Raw genomic sequence first — 6,590 nt, 5'->3', positions numbered from 1 at the left:
GAATTTCTGCTACGTTTTCCTACAGTGGCATCATGAGCTAGGTCTATTGCGTAGATTCTTTGCACGAGTAGAACACAAAGTAGTTGTGGGCGTTGATTTTGTTCAATATGCTTACCGTTACTAGTCCAATCTTGTTTCGACGGTATTGTGGGATGAAGCGGCCCGGACCGACCTTACACGTACACTTATGTGAGACAGGTTCCACCGACTGACATGCACTTGGTGCATAAGGTGGCTAGCGGGTGCCAGTCTCTCCCACTTTAGTCGGAACGGATTCGATGAAAAGGGTCCTTATGAAGGGTAAATAGCAATTGGCATATCACGTTGTGGTTTTGCGTAGGTAGGAAACGTTCTTGCTAGAAACCCATAGCAGCCACGTAAAACATGCAAACAACAATTAGAGGACGTCTAACTTGTTTTTGCAGGGTATGCTATGTGATGTGATATGGCCAAGAAGAATGTGATGAATGATATGTGATGTATGAGATTGATCATGTTCTTGTAATAGGAATCACGACTTGCATGTCGATGAGTATGACAACCGGCAGGAGCCATAGGAGTTGTCATTATTTATTGTATGACCTGCGTGTCATTGAACAACGCCATGTAATTACTTTACTTTATTGCTAACCGGTAGCCATAGTAGTAGAAGTAATAAGTTGGCGAGACAACTTCATGGAGACACGATGATGGAGATCATGATGATGGAGATCATGGTGTCATGCTGGTGACGATGATGATCATGGAGCCCCGAAGATGGAGATCAAAAGGAGCAAAATGATATTGGCCATATCATGTCACTATTTGATTGCATGTGATGTTTATCATGTTTATGCATCTTATTTGCTTAGAACGACGGTAGTAAATAAGATGATCCCTCATTAAAATTTCAAGAAAGTGTTCCCCCTAACTGTGCACCATTGTGAAAGTTCGTCGTGTCGAAGCACCACGTGATGATCGGGTGTGATAGATTCTTATGTTCACATACAACAGGTGTAAGCCAGATTTACACACGCGAAACACTTAGGTTGACTTGATGAGCCTAGCATGTACAGACATGGCCTCGGAACACAAGAGACCGAAAGGTCAAGCATGAGTCATATGGTAGATACGATCAACATGAAGATGTTCACCGATGATGACTAGTCCGTCTTACGTGATGATCGGACACGGCCTAGTTGACTCGGATCATGTAATCACTTAGATGACTAGAGGGATGTCTATCTGAGTGGGAGTTCATGAGATGAACTTAATTATCCTGAACATAGTCAAAAGATCTTTGCAAATTATGTCGTAAGCTCGCGCTTTAGTTCCACCGTTTAGATATGTTCTTAGAGAAAATTTAGTTGAAAGTTGACAGTAGCGATTACGCGATCAGTAGAAAGCCTATGTCCTTAATGCACCGCTCAGTGTGCAGAACCCCAAACGTCATATGTGGATGTTGCAAACATCGGACATACACGTTTTGGCAACTACGTGATAGTTCAGTTAAAATGGTTTAGAGTAGAGGCACCAAAGACGTTTTCGAAACGTCACGGAACATATGAGATGTTTCGAGGGCTGAAATTGGGATTTCAGGCTCGTGCCCACGTCAAGAGGTATAAGACCTCCAACGATTTTCTTAGCCTGCAAACTAAGGGAGAAAAGCTCAATCGTTGAGCTTGTGCTCAGATTGTCTGAGTGCAACAATCACTTGAATTGAGTGGGAGTTGATCTTCCAGATGAGATAGTGATGTTTCTCCAAAGTCATTGCCACCAAGCTTCTAGAGCTTCGTGATGAACTATAGCATATTAGGAATAGATATAATGATGCTTGAAGTATTCGCGATGTTTGACACCGCGAAAGTAGAAGTCAAGTAGGAGCATCAATTGTTGATGGTTAGTAAAAACCACTAGTTTTCAAAAGGGGCAAGGGCAAGAAGGGATACTTCATGAAACGGCAAATCAGCTGCTGCTCCAGTGGACAAACCCAAGGTTGAACCTAAACCCGAGACTAAGTGTTTCTGTAATAAGGGGAACAGCCACTGGAGCAGGATTATCCTAGATACTTGGTAGATAAGAATGCTGGCAAGGTCGATAGAAGTATATTGGATATACATTATGTTAATGTGTACTTTACTAGTACTCCTAGTAGCACCAGGGTATTAGATACCAGTTCGGTTACTAAGTGTTAGTAACTCGAAATAAAAGAGCTACGGAATAAACGGAGAGCTGACGATATGTGTTGGAAGTGTTTCAACATCGCACGCTCCCTCTACCATCAAGATTAGTATTAAACCTGAATAATTGTCATTTGGTGTTTACGTTGAGCATAGACATGATTGGATTATGTCTATCGCAATACGGTTATTCATTTAAGGAGAATAATGGTTACTCTATTTATTTGAATAATACCTTCAATGGTCTTGCACCTAAAGGAATGGTTTATTGAATCTCGATCGTAGTGATACACATTTTCATGCCAAAAGATATAAGATAGTAATGATAGTACCACTTACTTGTGGCACTGCCATGTAAGTCATATTGGTATAAAACGCATGAAGAAGCTCCATGTTGATGGATCTTTGGACTCACTCGTTTTTTGAAAAGTTTGAGACATGCGAACCATGTCTATTGGTGTATACGCATGAAGAAACTCCATGCAGATGGATCATTTGGACTCACTTGTTTTTGAATCACTTGAGATATGCAAATCATACCACATGGGCAAGATGACTGAAAAGCCTCGGTTTCAGTAAGATGGAACAAGATAGCAACTTGTTGGAAGTAACACATTTTGATGTGTGCAGTCCAATGAGTGCTGAGGCATGCAGTGGATATCGTTATGTTCTTACTTCACAGATGATTCGAGTAGATGTTGAGTATATTTACTTGATGAAACACAAGTCTGAATTATTGAATGGTTCAAGTAATTTCAGAGTGAAGTTAAAGATCATCGTGACAAGAGGATAAAATGTCTATGATATGATCACAGAGATGAGTATCTGAGTTACGAGCTTTGGCACGCAATTAAGACAGAAATTGTTTCACAATTAATACCACCTAGAACACCATAGTGTGATGGTGTGTCCGAACATCATAGTTGCACCCTATTGGATATGGTGCGTGCCGTGATGTCTCTTATCAAATTACCACTATCATTCATGGGTTAGGCATTAGAGACAACCGCACTCACTTTAATAGGGCACTAGGTAATTCCGTTGAGACGACACCGTTTGAACTATGGTTTGGAGAAACCTAAGTTGTCGTTTCTTAAAAGTTTGGGGCTGCGACGCTTATGTGAAAAGTTTCAGGTTGATAAGCTCGAACCCAAAGCGGATAAAATGCATCTTCATAGGACACCCAAAACAGTTGGGTATACCTCCTAATTCAGATCCGAAAGCAATAGGGATTGTTTCTTGAACCGGGTCCTTTCTCGAGGAAAGGTTTGTCTCGAGAATTGAGTGGGAGGATGGTGGAGACTTGATGAGGTTATTGAACCGTCACTTCAACTAGTGTGTAGCAGGGCACAGGAAGTTGTTCCTGTAGAGCCTACACCAATTGAAGTAGAAGCTTATGATAGTGATCATGAAGTTTTGGATCAAGTCACTACCGTACCTCGTACGGTGACAAGGATGCGTACTGTTTCAGAGTGGTATAGTAATCCTGTCTTGAAGGTCATGTTCCTAGACAATAATGAACCTACGAGCTATGGAGAAGCGATGGTGGGCCCAAATTCCGACAAATGGTTAGAAGCCATGAAATCCGAGATAGGATCCATGTATCAGAACAAAGCATGGACTTTGGTGGACTTGCTCGATGATCGGCAAGCCATTGAGATAAATGGATCTTTAATAAGAAGACAGACGTGGACGATAATATCACCGTCTATGAAGCTCGACTTGTGGCGAAGAGTTTTTCACAAGTTCAAGGAGTTGACTACGATGAGATTTTCTCATCCGTAGCGATGCTTAAGTCCGTCAGAATCATGTTAGCATTAGCTGCATTTATGAAATCTAGCAGATGGATGTCAAAACGAGTTTCCTTACCAGTTTTCGTAAGGAAAGGTTGTACGCGATACAATCAGAAAGGTTTTGTCAATCCTAAGGATGCTAAAGCTATGCTAGCTCCAGCGATCCTTCTAAGGACTGGAGTAAGCATCTTGGAGTTGGAATGTATGCTTTGATGAGATGATCAAAGATTTTGGATTTATACAAAGTTTATGAGAAACTTGTATTTCCAAAGAAGTGAGTGGGAGCACTATAGAATTTCTGATGAGTATATGTTGTTGACATATTGTTGATCAGAAATGATGTAGAATTTTCTGTAAAGCATATAGGGTTATTTGAAAAGTGTTTTTCAATAGAAAACCTGGATTAAGCTACTTGAACATTGAGCATCAAGATCTATGAGGATAGATCAAAAACCGTTTAATGGTACTTTCAAATGAGCATATACCTTGACATGATCTTGAAGGTGTTCAAGATGGATCAGTCAAAGAAGGAGTTCTTGTCTGAGTTGTAAGGTACGAAGTTAAGACTTAAATCTCGACCATGGCAGAAAAGAGAGAAAGGACGAAGGTCGTCCCCTATGCTTTAAACGTAGGCTCTATAGTATGCTATGCTGTGTACCGCACCGGAAGTGTGCCTTGCCATGAGTCAGTCAAGGGGTACAAAGAATGATCCAGGAATGGATCATTGGACAGCGGTCAAAAATTGTCCTTGGAGTAAATAAGGACATGTTTCTCGATTATGGAGGTGATAAAGAGTTCGACGTAAAGAGTTACGTCGATGCAAGCTTTAACACCTATCCGAGTAGCAAACCGGATACGTATAGTGGAGCAACCATTTGGAATAGCTCCAAGTGGAGCGTGGAAGCAGCATTTACAATATGACCTAGAGATTTGCGAAGTACATACGGATCTGACTGTTGCAGACCCGTTGACTAAAACTTCTCTCACAAGCAAAACATGATCAAACCTCAGAACTCATTGAGTCTTAATCACATGATGATGTGAACTAGTTTAATGACACTAGTAAACTCTTTGGATGTTGGTCACATGGCGATGTGACGTGTGAGTGTTAATCACATGGCGATGTGAACTAGATTATTGACTCTAGTGCAAGTGGGAGACTGTTGGAAATATGCCCTAGAGGCAATAATAAATTAGTTATTATTATATTTCCTTGTTTATGATAATCGTTTATTATCCATGCTATAATTGTATTGAAAGGAAACTCAGATACATGTGTGGATACATAGACAACACCATGTCCCTAGTAAGCCTCTAGTAGACTGCTCGTTGATCAATAGATGGTTACGGTTTCCTGACCATGGACATTGGATGTCATTGATAACGGGATCACATCATTAGGAGAATGATGTGATGGACAAGACCCAATCCTAAGCCTAGCACAGAGATCGTGTAGTTCATATGCTAAAGCTTTTCTAATGTCAAGTATCCTTTCCTTAGACCATGAGATTGTGCAACTCCCAGATACCGTAGGAATGCTTTGGGTGTACCAAACGTCACAACGTAACTGGGTGGCTATAAAGGTGCACTACAGGTATCTCCGAAAGTGTCTGTTGGGTTGGCACGAATCGAGACTGGGATTTGTCACTCCGTGTGACGGAGAGGTATCTCTGGGCCCACTCGGTAGGACATCATCATAGTGTGCACAATGTGACCAAAGAGTTGATCACGGGATGATGTATTACGGAACGAGTAAAGAGACTTGCTGGTAACGAGATTGAACAAGGTATCGGTATACCGACGATCGAATCTCGGGCAAGTATAATACCGCTAGACAAAGGGAACTGTATACGGGATTGATTGAGTCCTTGACATCGTGGTTCATCCGATGAGATCATCGTAGAACATGTGGGAGCCAACATGGGTATCCAAATCCAGCTGTTGGTTATTGACCGGAGAACGTCTCGGTCATGTCTGCATGGTTCCCGAACCCATAGGGTCTACACACTTAAGGTTCGATGACGCTAGGGTTATAAAGGAAGTTTGTATGTGGTTACCGAATGTTATTCGGAGTCCCGGATGAGATCCCGGACGTCACGAGGAGTTCCGGAATGGTCCGGAGGTAAAGATTTATATATGGAAAGTTGTTGTTCGGGTTCCGGGAAAAGTTCGGGTTTTTCCGGTATTGTACCGGGAAGCTTCTAGAAGGTTCCGGAGGATTTCGGAGGGGTCCGGATGTCTGGAAATTGTTCCACCACGTCCAATACAGCAGCATGGGCTGTAGGGGGGCGCCCTAGCCTTAATGGGCCAGGGGCACCAGCCCCCCCAAGGCCCATGCGCATGGGAAGGGGAAAACCCTAAGGGGGAGGGCCTCCACTTGACTTGGGAGGCACTCCTCCCCCCCTTGGCCGCCGCCCCCTCCTCAGATTGGATCTGAGGGGGCCGGCCCCCTCTCCCTTGCCCCTATATATATGTGGGGGGTGGGAGGGCAGCCGCACCCAAGTTCTGGCGCAGCCCTCCCCCTCTCCCAAGTACTCCTCCTCTCTCGTGGTGCTTGGCGAAGCCCTGCAGGATTGCCACGCTCCTCCACCACCACCACGCCATTGTGCTGCTGCTGGACGGAGTCTTCCTCAACCTC

Source organism: Triticum dicoccoides, chromosome 3B (genome assembly GCF_002162155.2).
Source record: "Triticum dicoccoides isolate Atlit2015 ecotype Zavitan chromosome 3B, WEW_v2.0, whole genome shotgun sequence".
NCBI classification, from domain to species: domain Eukaryota; kingdom Viridiplantae; phylum Streptophyta; class Magnoliopsida; order Poales; family Poaceae; genus Triticum; species Triticum dicoccoides.
The sequence above is the reverse complement of the archived record's forward strand: the minus strand, read 5'-3'. Positions refer to the sequence as shown.